We start from the raw sequence: 27,500 nt of genomic DNA on the forward strand, positions 1-27,500 counted from the left end.
TATAACCTCCTGATTCTATTGGGGTAGAGCTTACATGTTGTGCATGTGTGTGCAAGCATTTCCTAGTAGCACTCTAGTTGCTGTCTTTTGGCTTTTCTCGGTTAGCGGTCGCCACAGCGGAACTCTGGTCCACTAATGATTGGCAGTAGATTTTCACGAACACCGAGGTGCCAGCTCGACATTCAACCTTCAACGAAGGCACACCCATTTACGCATGTCTTTCGAACGCCCACCCAACCACGGGGAGGACATGCAGACTCCACACAGAAGGCACTCCCCGCACTCTAGCCAAGAATCGAACGGGAGAACCTCTTGCTGTGAGGCAACAATGCTACCGCTGCACCACCACCACTCTAGTTCCAACCTAATAAATATACGCTTTAAGCTGAACTACTTTCACTATAGAACTTTTTTTATGTAGCTTTCTGCTACAGAACTTGTTGTCCTTGCAAGTCATATCTGCAGACACTGAAAATAGTTACAAAGGCACTTGAAAAGTAGGTACATCCAGCCAAAAATCTGGGCATCTAATAAGCATACAATTTGAATAGCAAATAACACATAACTCTTCCTGTTTCCAGTGGGAATGTGGGATACTACTGAGAAATACTTGTTAAAAACTGGGAGTGACAAAAATGAGGGAAAAAAATAAAAACACATTAGCAAAGACAAAGTATAACATATGTCGATTTTAATGAATTGTATTGTAAAATTCTATCACACAGGGGAATTTATTTTTGATTCTGCAAAAGGGAAAAATGTAAGATGTATCTTCTTTATTTAACTTTTGAGTCCCACTAGTATGTTTGTTATATAGTGTAGCTTTTTGTTTACTAGATGGATCCAAACATTACATGTGATAATTGGAAATTCAGAAAACTGTATGAAGGAGTAAAGCAAGCCTAGGAACAGGGACATACCTTAAAAATAGAACTATCACATGCAGGGGTAGTTCAGCCATGAAAGCAGGGACATTTCTCCAACATAGGGACAGTTGGGAAGTTGGATGCAAATGAGTCCTTGCTTCAATAAAACTAAATAGGTTAATGTAATTCTGTAAATTCTCTGTACATACAGATTTATCTTCTGGGTCTTGTTGCTTAAAATGTTTATTTGCTCGCTTCATTTACCTGATTAACAATGTACAGCAATACATACAGTCTCTTCAGGTCATTCAGTCCGCTTATAGTAAAAAGATTTCATAGGCTAGAACATTTATACAAGATGTTCAGAGACAGAACCAAGAATTTTAGAACTGTACACAATCTTCTAGAATGTAGCCCCCATGGCTGTAGTTCCCACAACCATTTTAACACAAGTCAACTCACAAAAGAAATAAATTATTTCTAAAAAGTATGCACAGTGGTATACATAGGCTCACGTAACCCTTGGTATGTACGATGGCTTGGAACACAGATATGATACCTTTTATTGGACCATTTTCGGTTTTGCAATTTCTGGAGCTATCAAGTGGAATGAACCCTTTGTCAGGATTTATTAAGTTACTGATGTGAGATACAGTGCTTCCAGTGTCTTTGTGTTTTCTGTAGACCGACATGGTATATCTTTATTTTTTTATTTTTTTGTTTTCTATAGAATGATTTAAAAGCTATCCTACTGACACATGTAAAAGCAGGACGAAAGGTTCAGTCCAAGAAACCTTGCTTTTCAGCCTTTATGTGAGCTCTTTACTAAGTAACTAAAGTACTCACTGTTAGTCAGTATGCAGATCACATGCCCGTACTATACTCAGCTGTGAGCCATGATGGCTCAAAAGAAGCTGCATAACCGCTTTGAAAGAATTGGCTATAGGACTTGTACTTGCTCTTCATAAAAACACACACACACACACACACACACACACACACACACACACACACACACACACACACACACACACCCGCACACGTGCACATGCTCACACGCGCACACACACACACACACACACACACACACACACACACACACACACACACACACACACACACACACACACACACACACACACACACTATTGTGCAGCAATCACTGTCAGGCTATTCATACTCCTTTACACATTGACTATTTGGTGAAGTCATACCCTTTGCATCAAACATGAAGTACGTGGGGTTATACAAGGCCATACCATCTCCTTTGAAGACCAACTAACCTAAGTAGTCCAAACGTACAGCTCATTTCATGGTAGGATGTAAGGGTCTATATCCATCATTTTGTCCTCCTCTAGAACCAAACTTGTATCATTTTTCTTATTCTTTACCCTTTTGTTTTGGCTATATTCTATGCATAGATGGTTTTCTGTCCTCATATATAATTGAAATAACTATACAATAAAACAAAAATTGTCTGTGACTCAGGGCACACAGCTCATTGTAGTAATCAAATAGGTCTCTAAACTGACTATCAGATATGCAAAAACTTAAATATTTTCTATTAAATAAAACTTTCAGATTCCTACACCTTTAAGCATACCCTCTACCTCATAATTTTTTAAATACATACACATCCAATTGATTTTAAAAATAAACTAACTGGCATCTCAAACACATATCAAGGAGTGTCAATACATATGATAATTCCTTAATCAGAAATGTCATAGGCTGTGTTGAAAAATGCTCTCTCCCTATGTCAAAAATACAAGCAGTGCACGTATTTTTAAAGCAAAAATGAGGAAATAAGTCCCAATTCATTCCTGAACAGCTGGCTTGAATTTGTTGGCAGAGTATCCCTGACTATAATACAATGATACCTTGTGTATAAACAGTCCTCATTAAGTGTATGCTACAACTGTAATTTGGGGTCACATTCAGAAATGCACCAAACACAGTCTTTGTCATACCTATTGTCTCAGCTGCATGACAGAAAACTAATAAAATAACATTATTTTTTTAAATAAACCTATAACTGACTATATGTGTGGCTATCATATAACTTAATACATTATTGATGATGGAATTTTACAACTATAGTTAGTGTTTATTGTTCACTGTATATTATAGAGTTCATTCCAAGCCTCTACTGGAAATAGGGCTGAACCCCGTGAGCATCTGAGCAGTTAAAGCATGCATACATACATTTATATACATATATATATATATATATATATATATATATCCAATCTATATATATATATATATATTTATATATATATATATATATATATATATATATATATATATATATATATATATATATAATATGGCGCAGTGGTGCAGCAGTAGCATTGTCATCTCACAGCAGGAGGTTTTCTGGTTTGATTCCTGGTTGGGGTGACTTCTGTGTGGAGTCTGCATGTTCTCCTTGCATTCATGTGGGTTTTCTCTGGGTATTCTGGTTTCCTCCCACATCACAGAAACATGCTTTTGGAACATTTCTCCCCGGGCCTCAGCTGAAAATTGGCTTCCTTCCAATTTGGACTTTCCCAGTAAACAAATATTAAATAAAAAAAAAAAAAAAAAAAAAAATATATATATATATATATATATATATATATATATATATACACACATATATATATATATATATATATATATATATATATATATATATATATATATATATATATATATATATATATATATACATACACATACACACATACATGAATGCATCCATACATAAATGCGTGCATACATAAATATAATCATACATGGATGCATACATATATGCATGCATACATACACTCTAGGATGCATACATGCATACACAAACATGAATGCATACATACATAGACACACACACACACACGGATGCATACATATATAAATGCACACATATACACCCACATGGATGAATACATACCTAAATGCATATGTACATACATGGATACATACATACATATGCACATGGATATATACATACATACATAAATGCATACATAAATACATATATGTATACACAGATGGCTGTATAAATAAATAAATAAAATACATGATGAATATCTCTCTATACTTTTGATGATGCTGTTAAATTTAGGAAAGTACATAGAAGCAAAGACAGTACTTTTTTAATAGGGTTCACTATACAGTCTGCTAAGTTTAACTGTATAAAACGTTTAGATGAATGCATATACCTTGTATCCTATTTATCACCACAGTGTGGCTCAGTATATATAAGACTGCAGCTATTTCTGCAGTTTGTTTGACATTTCTATACTTGTGCTTAGCACCACTCATCTGTAATGGTATTTAAATCCTTCTCTAAGGTAGCTGCAATACCTTCACTAAAGATGCCATTAATTCTTTCCTGGATCAGTACCATTACCTCAGATTTGCAGATGTTAATTTCTACTTCACTAGCTTTGCAAAGCGTTACTTGAGAATGTGTCAGAAGTCCAGATACAAAGATGTGAAAGGATAATTTTCTGCAAACAGCTGCGGTGAAACCTCCAGGTCCCCAAATCAGGCATAATCCCAACTTTGAGTGGGTCTTGATAACTTATCTATAAAACTCATGAACAAGAATGGTGACATATGCTTCCTTGGCAGGAACCAAACCAGACCTTGAATGAAATTGATTTAATGCCAAGAATGCATATACCTTTTATACTTGGACAGGATAGTAACATAATAGTGACTACAGTACTCTATACTGCCACAGGACCTCCCATAACTCATGCCAAGGTGCATAGGCATAAACCTTCTCCAATTCTGTAAAGAAACTGCAGAGCAGAATAGAATACAATACAACAGAATAGAATAGTGAACTCCATTGATCCCTCATCCAATTGCATAATGTTGAAACATTGATCCACTATTCCTCAGAATGGGTAAAATATGCATTGTTCTTCCTGAAGCTATAGGTTCATAGGTTCATAGGTTGGTACTAGGCTATCGGCCCTAGGGCCTATACAAGCCTAGCCAAACAATTCCCCAGATATTTCTTCCCACAATATTTACTTCCCTGGACCCCTGTCTAGCAGGGTGACTGATGAGATCCCCGGGGTGAGTTTCCTTTCTCCCATCTAATCGTCAAGGTTCCTTTTGAACAGGGCCTAGGAGGTGCTCTGCTTGACAAGTATGGGCAGTCTATTCCAGGGTATGGGGAGTCTCTGGGTCAGGAACCTATACCTCCAGCATGTTTTGTTCATTGTGATGACAAGGTTTAGATCCCCGGAGAGTGTGGCTCTGAGAGATTGGGATTTCTTTAAGTGGAGCATGTCCAACAGCTTAGGGTTTGACATGGCCTTGTATATTAAGCAGAGATCGCCTCTGAGTAGACAGTATGTCACAGAGTATAGCTGGAGTTTTTTAGATGGTCAGCATAGGGCATCTGCTTTAGGCTTGTGATTCTTTTAGTGAGGTATTTCTGCGGCATTTCCAGATGTTGCAGATGTCTTGTGAGGTACATACCAAATGGGCATTGTACTCTATAATGGGTCTAATGAGGGATGAGTACAGTGGGACAATGATATCCTTTTTTCTGGATGAAAAGCCCTTAGTGATGAGGTGTGCCACATAGAAGGATTTCCTGACTGTTGTGGCGATGTGGTTATCGAAGGTGAGAGCACTGTCCACCTGTGTCCCTAAGTCTCACATCACACTTTCAGTGTTTAGTGTACTACCACCTATGTGGTAATTCATGGGTACATGGGTACATGGCTTTTCCCAAAGGGGATATCTATACATTTCTTGGCATTAAGCTTGAGCCCATGGCTCTGGTACCAAACATCTGTTTCTGTAAGGCCCTTTTATAGAATATCCACATCATTTGGTGATTCAATAATGGCTCCCAGTTTGCAGTCATCTGCGAACTTTGTTAGCCAGAGTACCTTAGTGTTGGCCTGTACTTCAGAGAAGTAGATGCCGAACAAGAGCAGTCCCAGGACTGAACCCTGAGGTACTCCACTTGTCACTTGTCTGGAGCTGGATTTGGAGTCGGCTACTGTTACTGTCTGGGTCCTGTCAGTAAGCCAGTTGGCAACCCATTGACTGATGTAGGGATTTATGCCCAGCTTAGTAAGTCTATCTATGATTCCTGAGTGGGGGAGGGTGTGGAAAGGCCTTGACAAGGTGCAGATAGGCTTTGTGGACCACCTTTCCCTCGTCCACAACTCTGGAGACTGATTCAAAGAAGTCAATCAGATTCAGGAGACAAGATCGGCCCTTCACGAACACAAACTGGGTGGGGTCCAGTGTTTGAAGGTTGCCAATGTCTTTGTTTATAAGTTCCATGATAATGCATTCCATGACCTTGCAGATTAGGCTTGTCAGACTGATGGGACGGTAGTTCTCGGGATCCAAGGTGAATCCCCCCTTTGTGGAGTGGGATAACTGTAGATGTACGCCACTCAGTGGGAACGAATCCTGAGGTGAGGCTATGATTAAACATGACACTTAGGTGAGGTGCCAGTTCAGTTTTTAGTTCATGTAGTACACAGCCCGTCTGGTCGCATGGATGCTGTATTCTTAGCTTTGGAGAGTGCGGTTTCTACCTGTGTGGCCGTGATTACTGGAATTTGGCAATCCTTTGGTATTGAGATGGGCCCTTTATGGGGTGAGAGGGGGGTGAAGTTGGCATTAAACCGATCTGCTAGGATATTGGCAATATCCTTGGGATCAGTATATTTAATGCCATTCTGTTGTAGCTCAGAGCAGATCTGAGCATTGCCATTTAGATTCTTGACATAACTATAGAATGCCTTGTGGTTGTCTTTGGAATCTTTGGCAATTTTATCTTCATAACTAGCTTTGGAGGATTTTATGAGGCATCTCAGCTTCTTACTGAGGTTGGTAAGGGAGTTTTTTGCATCCTGGGAATTTCCTCTTTTCTGTAACAGTTTCTTCCTTCTGTTGTATAGTTTGTTGATGGCAGGGGACCACCAGATTGGGTTCCTTTTTTTGGAGGAGACTATCTTGGTCCTGTTTGGAATGGCATGATTCATGCATGAGTGGATGTGCTCATACAGTGCCTTAGTGTAGGATTCAGCAGTCGAACTTTCAGTTCCCGCCTGCATGGGTGTCATGACGTTTGTCACTTCTGACTTGAGTAGTATGAAGTTGGCTTTGGAGATGTTTTTTACAGAGGTTTCCTTACTGGGGGGTGGAGGTGGGATGTGGATCTCAAGAGTGATTTGCTTATGGTCAGACCTGACCAATGAGGGGGTGACCACTGGTGTGGAGTATCTAACTCTCATGTTGGTAATGACCAGGTCTAGGATATTGGAGCCCCTGGTGGGACAATGGATTAGTTGATCCAGGGCATTGGAATTTATTTCCAAGAACCAGTGGGAAAAGGTGTTGGTACCCGAGTAGTTTTCCCAGTTAGTGGCAGAATAGTTGAAATCACCCAGTATTATGGTGTTTGGTTGTATCTTAATATTTTCCAGTATGTTTAGAAAGATGTAGTGAGAATCTTGGGGCATGGTGGGGGATCAGTAGCAAGCTACAATTTGGATTGCAGTCCTACCTAGTGTTAGTTGCACCTGGAGAATTTCAGATGCATTATGTTGGGCAACTAGCCTGGAGGTGTGAATATCCTTGGTGAATATGGACACTCCTCCACCTTTAGTGTTTTGGTCTTGGTTTGGTGACTGAAAAGTGTGGTGAGAGTTGAAGCCTGGTATTGCAGGAGTGCTCTCTGGAGTCTTGAACGTCTCAGTTACTGCACAGATATCAATGTTCTCCATTTTTAGGAGTGCCTCGTGAGAATGCATTTTGAAGTTTGGACTTCTAGCATTGAGTAGCATTACCTTCAGATTTTGCATGCTTGTACCTGTTACGGTGGTGGTTTTGTCCTTTGAACTTTGTCTAAAAAAGGCACTATAGGAGTGGCAAGAGCCTTAGCCAGTAACATGAATCCCGGGGGCAATAGGTGCAGACCATCTCTGGGAAGGCATAATGGTCTGTCAATCATGTCATCCCAGGCAGACAGATACTGGATCCCCTTTGAATGACACCAGAAGCTTAGCCAATTGTTGAAGTCAGTCATTTTGTCCTTATACTGTGGTATTGTTGTCCTATTCGATTCTCAGCTAGAGCGTCTTCTGTGTGGAGACATGCATGAATGGGCGTACCTTCGCTGAAGGTTGTGCGTCAGGGCTGGCAACTCAGCACATACAAATTTACTGCTAATCATTTGCAGACCGGAGTTCCACTGTGGCGACCCCTAACCAGGAAAAGATGAAAGATACAACAACAACAACTGTGGTATCATTCTGGGCGAAGACAGGATGCAACTCAGGGCTAGGGTTATACCTGACTGGGCCACATGATCCAAGAGTTCTTCCATGTCTCTTTTCATGTAGTCCAGGGAGGTACGTCTCAAGTCATTCACTCCAACATGGACAATGACAGAGTCGTATTTGCACTTGTTGTGGAGTGACTTGAGTGCGTGTGTTATGTGGTGGATCCTGGCACCCGAAAGGCAGCTGACTCTAATTTTCTCTTTGCTCAGCCTGGTGAATGGGACATCAGTGTGCCTGACTATAGAATAACCTATGACTAAACTGTTGGATACATTGTCTTTCCTTAAGGGCTGCTGTTGGGTGGCACACTGGTGTTATAAGCTATGTGTGACTTTGGTTGTGACTGGTGTTTGTTTGCGTTTCAGCTTCGGAGGTCCTTGTTGCTTGGGCAGGTTAATGTTAAGGGTCTCCGCATATGTGGGTTTAGTCCTGCTATGTGTGGGTGTTGATGGTGTGGGTTTTGAATGGCTATCTGTTGCTTGAGGTGTACTGAAGCTGACCCTTGGACATGCCTGTTTAGGTGTTTTTTTTTTGTAAAGTACGAGCTGTTTTCCCTTACCTTTGCAAGGTACTTTGCAATTATAGGCTGTTTAGTGCCTACAATTAATTTCTCCTTATTAACAAGGAGAGTTGAGTGCTTGTATCAGTTTAAGGCTTCCTAGTGCTTTCCAGCAGGTTCTAGAGCAAGCACTCATCAAAGGGGTTCAGATTTTAGTGCTACTACTGAAAAACCAGGTAGTTCTAAGGGAAAATTTGAAGAGCAGACTTTCTGGCACCTGGAACAGTTTAACCGTAGCCCCGCGTTGCTGCACAATGTGAAAAATGCACAAACACACATGTTTTTAAGCCAGAAAGTTGAAAGAGATAGAAACCAGCCCAAAATGGCTAATAAAATTACAATTTTAGAGCTGGAAACCACTCCTCGAGTGTTAGATAGGCAGTGCAATGCTCACCACTCCCACTGGTAAGCATTAGGACTTCCCTCTACCACAGCAAGGTCTGGATAGCTCTGAACACAGAAAATAAAGTCCTGAAACCAGCAAAGCCTGGGATCTGGACTATACTAGCTAGCAAAGGTGGGAAACGAGCCAACAAGATAGCATTTTTTTATTTTTTGTTTTTGGTTAAAACTGGCTAAACAATGCAATAATACAGTAAATAAACACAGAAAAGGCTAACACACTTGAGTGTGTAGCCCTAAACAGTAAATGCAATTAAAACTCTACAAAATTAGCAATTGAAAACTTTTTGAATGAAGCAAGGCAAGTGCACAACTGAAAAACGATTTAAGAGGCAGTAATACAGTATAATAAGTAACTAGTCTACATATACAGAAAAGTCTATATATACAGAAAAGCAGCTAAAACACACTAAAACAATTCAGATGCAGTGCAACCTAGAGCACTTGAGTTGTAGCAATATTAAGGCAAATACAATTATAATAAATGCACTAAAATATGCTCTATATTTCAAAAATGTGAGGAGCACAGTCAGAACACAAGGAATTTCAGGCAATTTTTTTTTGTAAGAAAGGGAGAAAGGAGGAACAGAAGGAAAGAAACTAAGTGGGTTGGCCTTCTCAGATGTTCTCTCTGTATTAGGTAGAATGAGCTAATGACCCTAGACTAGGAGGAGATTCCCAGATCAAATTTACAGTAGGGGCGGGCAACTGTAAAGCCACCAAGTATAACAGCAAGACACCAACAGGGAGAGAGGGTGGAGAACAATAATAAAGCTAGTAGCCTACACTCTTTTAGACAGTAAACACTACAGAAATGTTTATCACAGCAGTGAGCCACAAAATTAAAGTTTTTAAACAGATAAAGGAGCAAGGAGACTCTATAGAATGCTTTTAACTGCAAAAAAAATCAGTTATATGAACAGATAAAGGAGCAAGGAGACTCTATAGAATGCTTTTAACTGCAAAAAAATCAGTTATATGATACACTCCTTGGCAGGAAATCAGAACAAACAAATAGGTACTTAACAAGTACAGAAAATATCTTTCACACAGTGAAACTAGCTATAAAGCTTTACAAACAGTGTGACAGTAAAAAAAAACTTATTTCTCAGGCTCTGTAAGGCAGACAATTTTAGTTTAATCATGCAAATTAGTTAATAGCAGTAAAATACAGTAAAATGTATGCAGCAGACAGTAAAAAGTGCTATATATAAATTGATAGAAGCAATAACCAGTATAAATAAGCCAAAAACAGGATACTTATTGTTATATATCTCAAATCAGAGTTGTAGTCAATGCCCCTCCTCCACTCGGCTCAGTGTACGGTTATTCACAGGACTGCCCTCTCCAGTACTCAGTAGCATAGGATTTTTCAAACAGGTTAAGGAGTGTGATTCTCTCTGTGCATATAATGTTCAATTTGGTCCTATTTCTTAAAGATAGGGACAATCATCATCATTTTTGAATCCAGAGGTACTTTTTCCTTCCATGATGCACTGAAGAGGTACAATAGTCATGCAACCTTTACCCATCACACTACCATCAACATTTCTTGATATGGTGCTTAACCATAGCTGCAGCCCTGCCATCATGGAGGCATCTGTCCTCAGCTGTGATATCTACCATAGTGATGGACTCCAACCTACCAAATATTTCAGGCATTGGGGACAAGTTTACACATTAAGAAGTTTCACAAAATGTTCTTTCCAGCTGTCTTACTAATATTCCAAGAACAATCTTTCTCCTACCCCTGCTGAGGTACATAGTGGTTTATCATAACTGCCTTTAGGCTACCTAGCAATCTATCACAATGGCCTTTTCATATTCATTCATGTTCACATTGGCAACCACTGCCTTCTTGGTCTGTCAGCATGTCTGTTATGAATCAGGGTAGCAGCATAAAAACATTGCTTAGAAAGCCACCTTCTTCAAAGTGAGAGTTTTTCTCACTATGGATGTCGACCAGCAGGTCACCATTGTTGTTGTTGTGTCTTTCGGCTTTTTCCTGGTTAGGGGTCACCACAGCAGAACTCTGGTCTGCTAATGATTGGCAGTAGATTTTTACGTGCTAAGTTGCCAGCTCTGACGCACAACCTTCAACGAAGGTACGCCCATTCATGCATGTCTCCACACAGAAGATGCTATAGCTGAGAATCGAACAGGACAACGTCTTACTGTGAGGCGACAACCCTACCGCAGCACCACCGCCGCAGTACAGCAGGTAATAGGCATAAACCTCTCCAGTTGCAGCTCCTTACCACTACACCAATGACTGAAGTCCCAAATAGAGTCAATTCAGTCTCTGGTTCCTAACCTCACTCAGAACTCAAGGCAAAGTCTTATTGAAGTCACTTCACAGACCTGGCTCTACCAGGCATTTCAAAGAGACTCTTTCTTCAGATAATCTCATTGTATTCTGCTGACAGATGGACAGGCACTCAGTTCAAAATATGACATGGAAAAAGAAGATTTTGATTAAAGGAGATGAAATGCTACCACATTTAGAAAACAAGTGGGCTAATTTTGCTTTAGGGCAAAAATAAATCTAGAAAGCAGCTTACTTTCAAACTCTGTCTCAGGATTCAGGCAATAGCAGAACAAGAATTGGAAATGGATGGACACTTTGTATTGTAAAAAAAGTAAAAAAAAAAAAAAAAAAAATATATATATATATATATATATATGTACACCAGTTCTGAGATACTAGACACAATGCTACCTTATATAGATGTATAAGGAGATGGAGTTGGGACATCAGCTATATTCATTTTTTAGGTGCTTATCATGGCACTCATCAAAATAAAGGGAGGGCATCTATCTGAGTTAAGCAATGCGAGAAGATAGTAACTGATAGTGGAATGTGATGGTTCATATTAAAACTGTTAAAATGAGTTTTTTCAGAACTCATTTCAGAATGATTATTTCATAACTGTTTATTTTGTAGTTGCCCTACTAGCACAGCAACATCTCTGCCCCAGCTCTAACATGGACATGAAAGCAGGCCCAAGTGCCTTAAGGGTCAGCTGGGGAAGAATTAAGGAGAAATTTGCCTATTTTTCTTTTACGAGCATGAACCTATAATTCCATATGGGTGGAACAGCAGACTGCTCACGTGCGCTGGACATGCTCAGAAATTTGTTGCTAAGGTCAGGGCACCACATAGTGCTATGTCCACTGCATATTGTAGTATCCACAGGAGGCTACACTGTAGTATAATGGCAAAGCAGTTGTGTGACAAAAGGTGTCACTCTTTCCTCCCTATATTTCTTTTACTGCTGTTAATGTATAGGAAGTTTTTCTTTACCTCAATATTCATGGACATAGTACGCATACACACATGTATGTATAAATGCATTACATCCTCTTTATTCTTACTGTGCCAGCCTGTCATCACGATGTTTCATAAACCTGTATTATGGAAGAGGCGTTCCATGCGTACAATGTCACAGAGGGCTGTAAGACTTTGCCTGTAGGATGTGCACATATTCTACAACCTACAGGCAAGGAAGAGAGATCAGGGCTGTGTGTTTTGTGGTTGTGGATCCAAGCAGCAGAGCTCATAATGAATGAACACAAAGTCTGCACTTCCTTTTGTGAATATGACAACTGGAGCCTTTTTTGCCAGTAGTGTGATGACCTTCACTTGGAATATTACATCTAAGAGTGCAAGGACATAGCATTCCATCTTCCCAAAGAACAGGTATATAACATTTGTATTTACAATTGCATTACACAAAATATGCAGTTCTCCTTTTGAGACAACCTAAGTATGCAGTCTTCACCACATAAGCTAGAAGACATTTCCAACATCCTGTCTCATACGCCTTTGAACCCAGCCTTGGACTTTCAGTGCTTTGTCTTCCTTTTACCTTCTTTATGCAGCTGCAGTCTGTTCATGTTCATAAAAGCTATCCTATCGATGTACACCATCCTATTGTACAGTGACCAAAGTAACCCTGCTGAACTATATTGCTATGTCCACCATAAAATGCACCACAAGGTCGCACCTCTCAGTAGTGTCTGATTTGTCAGAATGCCCCTGATTTTGACTTATACTTTTGCCATTCCCTCATAAAGGTTTGGATATTCTGATGAGTCACTGAAGATTACAGTCAGTCAATAATGCCAGACATTAGAATTTCATACTTCTGCATGCTGATGCAAAACACATTGTTTGATTAACTTTTAAAGTGAATTAGAGCAATATTAAAAGTTACCACTTATTTTGGGCGTTTGACCCACCATTTTTTTTTCTGGTTTTGTCCATGATTCTTAACTAAACAAGTTGAGAGGTATGCACAACTGTGAGACCACCATGGAAGAGACTGCCATGGAACTTTTGTGGATAGTGTGCATGGCCGTCAAAGGTCATGTTAAGCTGTTTGACCATTCATTTCTACTATTACTCATTACCATGCATATACCCCAAAAGTGCTAGGTATTTCTTCTGCTTCCTTTAATAGAAACATTGCATCATCACCAGCACAGGGATAAATATGAGTGGTTGTGGTAGCAGGGCAGGCTGCACCACAGGGCTATGTTTACATGGAAACAACTTGCTATTAAACTAATGTGAATCTTATGATAGTGTCTTTCTTTGTTTCTTTGATGTACTTGCTTGGGTATGTAATGCTGAACATATCAGGGTACAAATGCTATTTTTAGAAAAGCATCTGGTAGTACATAAAATCTGGTTCCCACGAATTATGCATTTTGTCCCAGCCAGTACTCAATTACAAGTACACACTGGTGGAACCCTTGTTCTTCCACAGTACTGCAGATTGTAAGAATTGTGCTGGAATCTGGTATGCGTTTTAAATGTGTACTTGCCTTGTGTATATGCAAACCATATAAGAAATAAAATCCACAAAGACCAACCATGACAGTCTAAAAACTGAAGCAGCAGTTTAATAAAAGGTTACTGCATTCATGCCCCAAATGAGCACTTCTTCAGACCAATACAAAACACTTTCAAACACATACTTAATAAATACTCTAATATAAAACACATGATCAAATGATGTCAGCAATTATTTAAACAAATCGCGAGCCCTTAAAATAGGCTTTAAAGGCACAAAACCATTTAGCCCTGGATATACATCTACCTGAAGTCTCACTATCCATTTAGTCTCCCTCTGTTCTACTATATTATTCACATCTCCCATCCATACTCTTTGTTCCACTACTTCCAATACCCTAAACCTAAATTCTTGTGTATCACCTTGCTCAAATACATGCTTAGCTAGGGCATTCCTAACATCTTTATTCCTGATAGCAAGTAGATGTTCCCTCACCCTTCCTTTCAGCATCCTCACTGCCTTTCCTATATAGAAGCATGAACATGCTTGACAGCAGGATAAATAAACCACATTAACATTGGAACAAGTAGCTCTCATCGTGAGTCTATATTATATTCTAGTAACGGGATGTATAAATATATCAATCTTGTCTACATATCGACAATAATTACAACTCCTACATGGTACAGTACTACCTGTTATGTGTTGGGGCCCATTCATTCCATGATCATAACATAAAAGTCGTTTCAAAGAACGCTTATTCTTAAACACAAAGCATGGGTGTGGACCTACTACACTACTTATCTTGTCATCTGCTTGTAAGATTACCCATTTCTTCTTTACTATATCACAGAAGACATCTGCATAATTTGTGTAGTGCATCAAAAACCTCACTCCCTCAGATTGGCTATTTCTAGCCATCTGTATCCGATCCTGTGCTATATGTTGTTTAAAGCCTATTTACAGGGCTCGTGATGTGTTTAAATAATTGCTGACATCATCTGATCATGTGTTTTATATTAGAGTATTTATTAAATATGTGTTTTAAAGTGTTTTATGTTGGTCTGACTAAGTGCTCATTTGGGGCATGAAAGCGCTAAACTTTTATTAAACTGCTGCTTCAATTTTTAGACTGCCGTGGTTGGTCTTTGTGGATTTTATTTCTTCTGTGCTGTTGAATTTTGATATTTCCACAAACCTCTTCCCAGTGGATTACCTTCTTTTTTTTTTTGGTTATATGCAAACCATGTTTATGAAACTGGCCCACAGTCAGTAGGGAACTTCACGTGTAGATGCTCTGTTGTTCCCATATCTGATATACTTTGTCTCTCATCATTTGCTGTCAGATGAAAGTGTTCAAAAATGTAATTTTCAGAAGTCAGATGAGCTTGATATGGTTCACTTTGCAAGGTACCATACAGGAAATCTTCTTCTTCTTCTTTCGGCTGCTCCCGTCAGGGGTCGCCACAGCAGATCAACTGTTTCCATTTCTTCTTGTCCTCTGCATCTTGCTCTGTCACACCAACCACTTGTATGTCCTCTCTCACCACATCCATAAACCTTATCTTAGGCCTTCCTCTTTTCCTGTTACCTGGCAGCTTCATCCTTAGCATCTTTTTCCCAATATACTCTGCATCCCTCCTCAGCACATGTCCAGACCAATGTAATCTTGCCTCTCTGGCTTTGTCTCCAAACCTTTCAACCTGGGCTGACCCTCTAATATACTTATTCATAATCCTGTCCATCCTCGTCACACCCAGTGCAAATCTTAACATCTTCAACTCTGCCACATCAAGCTCTGACTCCTGCCTTTTTGTCAGTGCCACTGTCTCCAACCCATATAACATAGCTGGTCTCACTACCCTCTTATAGACCTTCCCTTTCACTCTTACTGGTGCTTGTCTGTCACAAATCACTCCTGACACTCTCCACCCACTCCATCCTGCCTGTACTCTCTTCTTCACCTCTCTGCCACACTCACCATTACTCTGAACTGTTGATCCCAAGTATTTAAACTCAACCACCTTCGCCACCTCTACTCCTTGCATCCTCACCATTCCTCTACCCTACCTCTCATTCACACACATATATTCTGTCTTAGTCATGCTGACCTTCATTCCTCCTCTCTCTAGAGCATATCTCCATCTCTCCAGGGTCTCCTCCACCTGTTCCCTACTCTCACTACAGATCACAATGTCATCTGCAAACATCATAGTCCACGGGGACTCCTGTCTGATCTCATCTGTCAACCTGTCCATCACCATTACAAATAAGAAAGGGCTCAGAGCTGAACCTTGTTGTAATCCCACCTCCACCTTAAATGCATCCATCACTCCCACCGCAGACCTCACCGCTGTCACACTACCCTCGTACATATCCTGTACCACCCTTACATACTTCTCTGATACTCCTGACTTCCTCATACAATACCACAACTCTTCTCTAGGCAACCTGTCATATGCTTTCTCTAAATCCACAAAGACACAATGTAACTCCTTCTGACATTCTCTGTACTTCTTCTTCAACACTCTCAAAGCAAACATTGCATCTGTAGTGCTCTTTCCCGGCATGAAACCATACCGCTGATCACTAATCATCACCTCCCTTCTTAACCTAGCTTCCACTACTCTTACCCATAACTTCATGCTGTGACTGATCAATTTAATCCCTCTGTAGTTACTGCAGCTCTGCACATCACCCTTATTCTTAAAATTCAGTACCAAAACACTTTTTCTCCATTCCTCAGGCATCCTCTCACTTTCCAAGATTTCATTAAACAATCTGGTTAAAACATCCACTGCCATTTCACCTAAACACCTCCATGCTTCCACAGATATGTCATCTGGGCCAACAGCCTTTCCATTCTTCATTCTCTTCATAGCTATCCTTACTTCCTCCTTGCTAAACAATTGCACTTCATGATTCACTATCCGCACATCATCCAACCTTCTCTCCCTCTCATTCTCTTCATTCATCAGCCCCTCAAAGTACTCTTTCCATCTGTTCAACACATTCTCCTCACTAGTGAGTACATTTCCCTCATTATCCTTTATCACCCTTACCTGCTGCACATCTTTACTAGCTCGGTCCCTCTGTCTAGCCTATCGGTACAGGTCCTTTTCTCCCTCCTTAGTGTCCAACCTTTTATAAGGTATCATACAGAAAATAAGAGAGCAAATGAAAAAGTCTTGGAGTGGATCCTAGGATGACTGCATAGTTAAAACATTGGTTAGGGTGCATAATTCGTCTGTGATATCACTATCCTCCCTACATCATACATATAATTTACCATTCTCAATGTATGTATTGAACATTTCCTTCTATTATATTCAGCCTTCCTCTCTTATTTGGCTGATTAATTACTTTCCCATTGAGACTAGGACTGAAGTGCTGCAGAGGCTCACCTGTCTGGTTTTGATCAGCATGCCCATTGCATTTTTAAGCATGATACTTCTTCCTGAACTCTCTCTGCCACCCTATCATAACTGCTGCTGTGCTTTTACTACTGTCTTCCCACCTCAGCTGACCTTATGCTCCACTGTTCTTCCCTTGCTGCATCTGGGTTAGTCACCATCATCCCTGCCTCTTTCCACTTTTTTGCTGCTTCCCATTTCATCCAATCTGCTACCAGCATTATCTGCATGCCTTCTTGTCTTGACTACCATCCTTCACTTTAATCAGCTGCATAGACGTGTTACAACCACCACCTTTCTACAGACACATTTTTTACACTTTTGCCCATTCTTGACCTTTTTTCCAAGTTTCTGTTACCCCTTCACAATACTACCAGATATGAAGGCTATTCTCCCCTGCCTATTAACACCTCCAGATATTGTCTGCCTCCTGCCACCCAACCCTCCTCACTTCAGCCTCACTGGAATTCTATACCGTATGTGCACTAACCTTCCTGACAAATTGTTCATTTGCTCATTCAGTCACATTCTTCTAAGTCTTGTATGCATCTCTGAAGTACCTTCCAAAACTGCCTACTTTCTCCATACCATACCTCAGTCCACTCCAAACTCTTCTGTCTCAGTCTCTCAATGGCCTTCTTCCCAAGTAGCTCCCCCAGCTCTCTTTATATCATACCAGTCCCCTTTGCCAAATCCAGATAAGTGTCCTTTCCATGCCAAACTCCACTTGCATGTTTCAGTAATCTGTTTAATATTTTTTGCATGGGTCATTGTAATTGCAGTACTGATTACTGGTACTTTTCCAAAGCTTAGCAGATGTTATGGGTAGAAGTCTACTTTATGCTGGTGATGTACCATAGGGGCAGATGTCCATCCAGCCAGAAGGGGGAATGTTCCTAAGATCTGAAAGACTGGCCGGAGGTTAGAACCTTCTGCACCTGAATTCCCAGTAGTCAGTACTACTGCAGTAGTGATCCATCTGAACATCTACTATTATGGTGAGTTCCTTCACAACTACACTTTCCTCCAGTTTTCAAACAAGCCACCAGCTCCACTGTAAATGGAGTATAACCCAAAAACTGAAGGCATAAAATTCTCTGGGGTTATCCAGAGACCCATATTCTTTCATCTTGACAGAATCCATCTCCAGCAATCCTCATCATCCCCTCCACACCAACTGTTCTAGCCTTTTCATGCTGTACAAGAGCAGGGTTTGAACCTAATATCTGAAAACATGTTTAGCTGTTGCCTTTTCCACTCATCCCAGTATCCTTTGTCCACATCTTAAACCCCTCATTTCATACTGTTCTCATCTCAGTTCCATATCCTCCAATCCTCTTAGCCTGGTTCACATTAGCTACAGTACACATTTACCAAAGTTTGGAATGTGGCAGCCCCCCTCCCCAATGCATTCCATATGCATTTTTACAATTTATTCTGCTTTATCCTGCAATTCATACCAATCGCAGCCTTTCTGTGCCCACATACAATGATCCTTGTGTACAGTATCTACATGTCTCAGCAGGTAGACCACCTGAAGCCTAACCACCACCTGCCCTACCTATCTTCTGCTCAAGAGTTATCCAACCCAATCAATCCACTTAGCTTGTGGCCTTCTGATTTTTATCCTTTAATTTTTTTAAAATTCTTATTCAGAAACTCTGTGAATATGGCGAGTACTGTAATCCTTAAATATTTCAAGCCACATAAACTCTTCTTTTAGTTCCATGTCCCTAAGACCACAGTGTTATTTAAATAGAACTTAATTAATTGTTAATTCTAGCTGAAGTTCTTATACACACACATATATATATATATATATATATATATATATATATATATATATATGAAAGCGTTACAGAATCCTGAAAGCCCATAATCCTGAAGATCAAAATCCTGAGACCAAAATCCTGAAGATTCAAAATCTTGAAAACTCAAAATCCTGAAAACACACGGGATACCAACACGTACTATATTCCAGTACAAGTACATACAGAAACATATTATCCTTCAACTATATGAAGGGGGGGCAAGCCCCCTGCACCCCCTATGTGGGGGGCTATGCCCCCCACACTCCCTGCTACTTAAATATATCAACTCCAAGATTGCACTTCACTACACTAAGTGCAATCTTGGAGTTGATATATTTAAGTAGCACGGGGTGTGGGGAGCGTAGCCCCCACATAGGGGGGGTGCAAGGGGGCTTGCCTCCCTGCTTATACTTGTAGAGCAGTAATATAGTTTGTGTTTTATTTCTTTCTGTATGTACTTGTGTTGGAATATAGTAAGTGTTGGTATCCTGTGTGTTTTCAGGATTTTGAGTTTTCAGTATTTTGAGTTTTCAGGATTTTGAACTTTCAGGATTTTGGTTTCAGGATTTTGGGCTTTCAGGATTCTGTAGCACTTATATATATATATATATATATATATATATATATATATATATATATATATATATATATATATATATATGACACATGTTCTAGCATCTTTTCCACATGTGAAAGTAATGTAAACTCATCAAGTATAAGATTAAAACTAATGACAACCCCTTCCTGACGCCAACATCCTTAGGGACCCCCTCACCCTGCCTGCAGGAATTCCCATTGCAAAGAAGAACATTGACCATAAATGAGGATACCCCTGATTAACTCCATCTTATCAGCTACTCCTGTTTAGTATGATCGAGTACATAGAGAAACATTAAGCACCTTTACTCTAATCACAATGCTCTACCACGTCCACAGAACCTGGAAAAGGAAATATCAACCAGCTGTATAAAAACAGATAAAACAATGAAACCTTTCCCATTTCTACACATCTCCAACAATTCCTCAAACTCCACTAGCAATCACCAGTGGTTAACTGAATAATTTTCTTTAAAAATAAAAACAGAAGTGGGCTGTTTTGTCTTTCTGGATTGATTCTGGCAGCATTCTCCTTTCCACTGCCACATTACGCACCTGAACTAAATTATCCACAACCGAGAGGCCAACTTTCTTATAACACAAATGGGAAAGCTGGGAAACATAATACCTTTAGGCCTGTATCTTATGTGTAATAATAGCCTACTGGCTGTAATGGTGGGGGGAGTATGGAAGGTTTGTTACTGATTTATTTAGAAAAGGAAGTAGGGGAAGACTGGCAAGGATAGACTGGGCATGGGAAGAAAGAACGCTAGGTGGGGAAGGATGTAATGGTGGGGGGAGTATGGAAGGTTTGTTACTGATTTATTTAGAAAAGGAAGTAGGGGAAGACTGGCAAGGATAGACTGGGCATGGGAAGAAAGAACGCTAGGTGGGGAAGGATGGAGTTGTGTAAATGTGTGGCAGCTGTAAATATGACAAAGTGAATTCAGGGCATGGAGAATGAAAAGCTTTGATGGGTGGGATAGGCAATGGCTAGGAGAAACACGCATCATGATTTAGGCAGGTGGAGAGGAATACCAATTGGCATATTTCTTTAACATTAGGTGCAGAGGTACAAATAGTTACATCAGAGTATGATCAGCTAAGAAGGTGGAGTGGAGTAGATATGTTAAGGGAGTGGAATGGGAAGGGGAAAGGTTTGCGGATGACCGCGGATTTGATGCAGCAGGAGAAGAAAGGGATTTTGACGAGTTTTTCAAAAAGTTAAAGAAACTTACAAAATGGGCTTATATCATTCTAAATACCATTTGGACACTTTGAATACTAAAGTACAATATAGTCTACCAGGACAAATATGGCTATTTATAGCTTGACATACAATGTGTGGCTAAAAATATTTTATTCCACCACAATTTGCTTTGTTCCTTTACAGGGGTGTCTGGTTGGAAGGATGTGTTGCCTATATGGCATAAGAGGAAATATTTTATTTACCAAAGTGAACCATACTAACATTTTTAACATTTAGTTTGAGACCATTGTCCTTGCTGCATTTGTTAACATAATCTAACTCATATTGGGCCACTTGTGAGTCAGTAGAAGAACAAATAAAAATAATGAATTTACAGTTGTTTACAAACTTAGATAACCATAGACTAGGAGTGTTGACTTGAAAGTCTCTGAAATAGATGCCAAATATGAGAGGGTTCAACACTGGACTCTGATGTATATTAATGGTAACTTTTTTGCTTTCAGAAGTATCACCGGTGAGTCTAATCACATAGGTTTTGTCAGTAATCAACCACACAAAATATGACACTATATTCAGATTTAGAAGTCTGTCAATAGTGTCCATATGGAGAATAGTGTTAAAGGCCTTGGCCAGGTCCAGATATGCTGTATGCAATGCATTACCACTGTCAATTGACCCAGTGACTATTTAAACAAATTAATGAGGTTAAAGAGGCAAGATCTGCCCTTGACAAAGTGAATTGATGAGGGTCCGAGGTTAAGAGATTGCAATATCCAGATTGATAAGGTCTGAGGTAATACATTCCATAATTTTGCATGTCAGGCTAGTGAGACTAATGGATCAATAGTTATCAGGGTCTGTGGTTGAGCCACCTTTATGGAACAACATTGAAAAGTATAAGATTCAGATCGACCCTTCGACCCTATTAGGTACTGTGTATCAGATAACCTGGTATGTTAACATGACCACTACAAATGCCAGCATCCTCTGTACCCAACAACGATAAAGTGGATAAACACGTTTAAGTATTTTTGTTCCTCTGTATCAACCAGAGAACTTCAGAAAATGTATTTTGCCATTTTTAGTTATTTCTAGTTCATTTATACACTGATACAATGAGTAAGTTTTATATTGTTTATTATATTATCAGAACCTATGGTTTTAGAGGAGGCTAAAATGACTTGTTCTATAGTAAATAAAGGGGATGGCTAGGACTGTAGAATATTTATAACTGTGGGTGGAGGAAAATTTGCCATAAATTTGTCAGCTACTATATTCACTTTTTCCTTTGGGTCATAGTGAGCAATATTATTGTTGATTAGCTTCAGACATTGCCAGGTGTTAGCATGTAACTTCCTGACATAGTAAAAGAAAGAAAGATTTCTAGCTATTTTTGATTTCAATAGCATCTTTAAGTTCATATTAAGATTTAAACTTTCTAATGGTACCCTTGCACTTGATCTCAGTTTTGTGCTCTTTAGATGAGTATAATGAGACCTCTTATAAGCACTAAGTAATTTTTTTTTCTATTTATATAATTTATTTATATAGATGTTCCACCATAGAGTTTATTTTTAAAACTTTCATTATATTCTGTGTGGATGGATACTATCTTATCAATACAGCTTTTTAAGAAGTAGTAGATATCAGAGGTATAGGCAGCAGCTTTAACAATGGGATCCCTTGGAGGAAGAATAAAACAGAATTTATTTAGGTCATCAAAGAATTGAAACAGCTTTGCATTTGAGATGTACTTAAACACAGAGCTATTTGTACCTGTTTAGAGTACATAGGAACACATAAAAGAACACTGTTTTTCACAATCACGTCAGAGAAATGGTACAAAGGTTCAGAGTCTGAGGCTACCAGAAAATTATTTTTCAAGCATCGAATAAGGTAGATGGGCAGAGGAAAATGGTCACAGTACTGTAAATATTGAAGGTATACAAACTAGTGAAACAACAGCCTTTATTATGAGGCATATGAGACATTTATCTGTCATATTATAATTTTTACAAATATCAGTATTACCTCTTCCTCACTGATTTGTGCTGCCCTCCTTCTCTGTGCTTCTTTGCTCCTGTGTTACCCTCTGGTATACACCCACCCCCTCCAGCTACACTGAATCATGATGTGATCATCACCTGCTGTTATGCAGGGCTTTTTTGTAGGCTGCATGAACCAAAGACTGAGAGAAAGAAAAAAACATTTGTTTATAAGCTATAAATCACAATATTACAATCACAGACAGGACTTTGAAAAGAATATGACACTCTTATCATGTCTGGATTAAGAAACACTCTTCCACTCTTACTCTTGAAGAGGATGCTTGCTACAAAGTCTGACCATGTGCCAATCTCTCAAGCTAAACTGAAGGCATATAAGAAAAGATGCAGTATCTGTAGAATATAACAACTTTTATTACAAAAGTGCCTCCAGTTAGCGCTTTTGTCTCCTTACAACTCACTCAGAGACTTCTACAGACTGAGGCTATAATACTTCATTTAACACATAAATACACATTTACAACCCTCACATGATACTATCACATGATACCAATAAAAATAACAACTACTAAAACCACATGTCAATGTTTTAACCATTTTCTTCTCAAATACATCACAAATTCCTCTCTATTGTTTAACCCTAGTGGGAAACATGCATTTAGCCTCACTTGCCAGCAATATTCTAGCCAGCCTAACTCTTCTTCTACATTTATAATATTCCTATTATTTTTTAAAACTTCTAACACTAAACATTTAAAATGTATTCTACATTTTTTCTCTATATAATGTTTACTCATAGCATTTCTTACATCCCCACTGGTAATAGCATGCATGTGTTCATAGATCCTTCTATATAGTTCCCTCATTGTTCTTCTCACATAGAAGGATCTACATCCGAGGCATACTAATAAATAAATAACATTCTTGGCTTTACAAGTCAATATTCCTGGCACTTTTACTTTAAAGTTTCCCACCTCCGATTCACTGGATTCAGTATATAAATATTGACAGAAATTACAATTAAAGCATTTGACCATTCCCCTCTCACTTCTAATGGTATAGGCCTATTTAGTTTACGTTGGAAGAAGTCTTTATAGCTTTTGGCTCTTTACTGCATAAACTTAGGTTCTAGACCTATCTTTTCTATGATTACATATTGCCTTTAAATATTCCCCATTTCCTACTTACAGTAGTTTTTATAGTCTTAGAGTCAGTACTGTTTTGGACTGCCAATGCTGTTTTGAAATCCTTTCCATTTCTACACCTCTCTACCTCATTTACAGTGGCTCTATTTGCAATTTCATTGTCCAAAATATTCTTACTTCTTCAGGATATCCTCTTTTTTTCCATTCTTGTGCAGAAATTATTGGCTTCCTCCACAAATTCTTGCCATATTTTGTTAAGTTGCTAATTCTTTTAAGCTGGCCTTTGACTATATTTATTTTTGTTCTTTTTGTGTGTAGGCTTGAATAATGTAAATACATATTGCTTTGAAAGTCTTTTTTATATATTTTCAATACAAGTCTATTACTTTCTTCATAAATGGTGAGGTCCAAAAAATTAATCCTGTTCATATCATAACTATACGAACATTTCAGATATGAACATATATTATTTAAATATTTTAAAATGATTGTAATCTTCATTTGAACCCCTCCATATTAAAAAGACATCATCAATAAAGCATATCATTTTAACTATACATTTATTAAAGCCACTTTCTAATATATTTACTGTCTCCCACCCTTGCTTAAAAACATTTGCATAACAAAGGGCTAATGCTGCTCCCATGGCCACTCCATTTGTTTGAGCATAAATGAGTTCATAAAATTCCAAAAAAATTGTAACAATACCATATCAATCATTTCCATCAATAGTCCCACACTGCTGGATGAAAATATTTTAAATTTCAAAAGTTCAATTCTAACCATTTCTATACCTTCAGCATTTGGGATAATAGTACAAAGAGAATTAATATCTAAAGTTACTAGTATGTCTGCTTCGTTGACTTCAATTTCATCTATTTTGTTTAGAAAATCATAGCTGTCCCTTATATATGTCCTACTTTAGGGACAACTTTTTGTAGATGCTTATCAACAAATACTGACATCCCTTCAGTCTTACTATTTCCACTAACAACTATAGGTTTTAAAGGTAGCTGACTCAAATTTTTATGGATCTTCGGTATCCCAAAAATCCTACTTATTTTAGGGTTGGTGTTAATCAGATTCCTTCTTGTTCTCTCATCTATCCTTCCTGTATAGAACCATTCTTCTATGAGAGTATACCCTTTTTTATCCTCTTTTATTGTTACTTTTTTATAAATGTTTTCATCTGATAACATTCCCCCATTTTTCTTTCATATTCTTTTCTGTCTAATAATACCATATATCCACCTTTGTCAGCTTTAAATAACAATACTTTCTTATTTTTGATCAATCCATCAAACCATTCTTTTTCTTTTCTTGTCAAACTAAAGTAATTAAATCAAGCCTTATTTTCTAAAACTTCTAACATCTGTGCCTCACAAACATTTAAAAACATTTCTAATTCTTTAACTAATGGTGGGTTAAAACAACTAGTTTTATAAAATTCCACATTACTAACACTTGCATTTTGTCTCCCATTCAATTCTCAGCTAGTGTGCGGGGAGTGCCTTCAGTGTGGAGTCTGCATGTCCTCACTGTGGGTCGAGTGGCTTTCCGAAAGACACCCGTGAATGGGTGTGCCTTCGTTGAAGGTTGGGCATTGAGCTGGCAACTCAGCACAGTGAAAATCTATTGCCAATCATTAGCGGACCGAAGTTCTGCTGTGGTGACCCCTAACTGGGAAATGCCGAAAGACAACAACAACTAACACTTGCATTTTGTGTACCAAACATAATATTTAAATTCAAACATCTCACATAATCCCTTAATTCATTTATCATAGTAAGCTTGTTTGCTTTTTGAGCTGGGACAAAGTTCCATCCCTTACTCAACACATAGCAGTCATCTTTAGAAAGGCTATAGTTGGACTAATTAATGATGTTAAAATTTACAGTACCTATGTCTTCCATGATTGTTTTCTCTTGTTCCAATTCTTCTTCCTCTGGCCTATCTTGCCATATCCATTTTTTTGCTGTTGTTGCTTATTCTAATAATTAAATATTTCATTCTTTCCACTCGCCGTAACTTGGACCCAAGTCCTTTGCTGGTTATTCACCCTTTGATACACATCTATCAGCTGTTGGCTTTCTAACGCTTCACTTTCTCTTGTTTGAGATACATTTATGTTGACACTGGCATTTCTGACTTTTGGTCTTACTACTTGATCTACATTATTTGTAATAGGAACTTGCTTTTCAGTGTTTTTATTCATTAAGTTGTTATTAAAGTTTTAGGAGACGAAAGCGCTAACTGGAGGCACTTCTGTAATAACAGTTGTTATATCCTACAGATACTGCATCTTTTACTTATATTTTTTCAGTTATTTGTGTCGTACGCTGCTTTTAGAGAGAGAAACTGAAGGCATCATTAATTGCTCAGCTTAGCAACAGTTCAACCTGTCCCCTCTTACAGTTTCCAACAAAAGAAGTTGCATTTGATCAGCAACATAGAAAATATTAAACACACAAATGCTTACTTATTTTATTCTGTCTCTCTAAAATATGCATATGTGCCCATATCAGTAGGAGGAGGAAGTTATTCGTAGAGTCTAGCATGAACAGATGATACTTTTATTCAGCTAGTATACACTGAGAGGTATTATTAAACAAACTCAATAACCCAAACTATTTTTATTTTAAAATTTTATCACCTTGGAGTGGAACACCTGCATTAACTGGTCATCTTGTCTAGACTGCACAGCATCCTCCCCTAGTCCCCCTTACCATGACCTATAATTTATAGGTAAATTATGAGGGCTACAAATCTGATGTCCATCCACAGGAAATGTCAAAGGGGTGCTACTCTGAACTCAAAAAATGTCTACTAGGGGTTGACTTTTTCCAGTGTACTATGAGAATTGATAAGTATCCTATGGATAAAATGTAAAAGACAATCTGAAAAAAAAGAGATAATAAATCTTCAAAAAAAAAAAAAAGAGAGAGATAATAAATTTTCCACATTTGTGTTGGTCGTGGTAGTGCAGCAGTTAACATTGATGCTTCAGAGCAGCAGGTTCTCTGGTTCTATTCTTGGCTGGGGTGTCGGCTGTGCGAAATCTGCATGTCCTTCTTGCAGTCACTTGGGTTTCCTCTGGGTGCTCCGGTTTCTTCCCACATTCAAAAGACATGCATTAGGTAGGTAGGCTGACACTTTAAATTGGCCTAAGGTGAGAGTGTGTGTGCGACTGAGTGATACAAATGAACTACCATGGCAGGGCTAGCCACCCAGTGGTGTATAACCTTGGCTCAAATAATTGTCACTGCTGAAGTGACACTCCGACCTCATGTGCAACATGGGAAAAGGGTTGATGGATGGCTGGAATAAATCTTCCACATATGCTTATTACAATGCGGTTTTCTAAGTATGAGAGACA

General features: G+C 38.8%; 1 protein-coding gene across 1 annotated transcript in view; it reads left to right on the top strand.

Moving 5' to 3' along the window:
• LOC122797787 overlaps positions 1–27,500 on the top strand; it is a 626,362-nt gene that overhangs the window by 702 nt on the left and 598,160 nt on the right. The gene's annotated exons all lie outside the window — the stretch shown is intronic.

This window comes from Protopterus annectens, chromosome 3.part1 (genome assembly GCF_019279795.1).
Source record: "Protopterus annectens isolate FY-2018-M chromosome 3.part1, PAN1.0, whole genome shotgun sequence".
In the NCBI taxonomy this organism is placed as follows: domain Eukaryota; kingdom Metazoa; phylum Chordata; order Ceratodontiformes; family Protopteridae; genus Protopterus; species Protopterus annectens.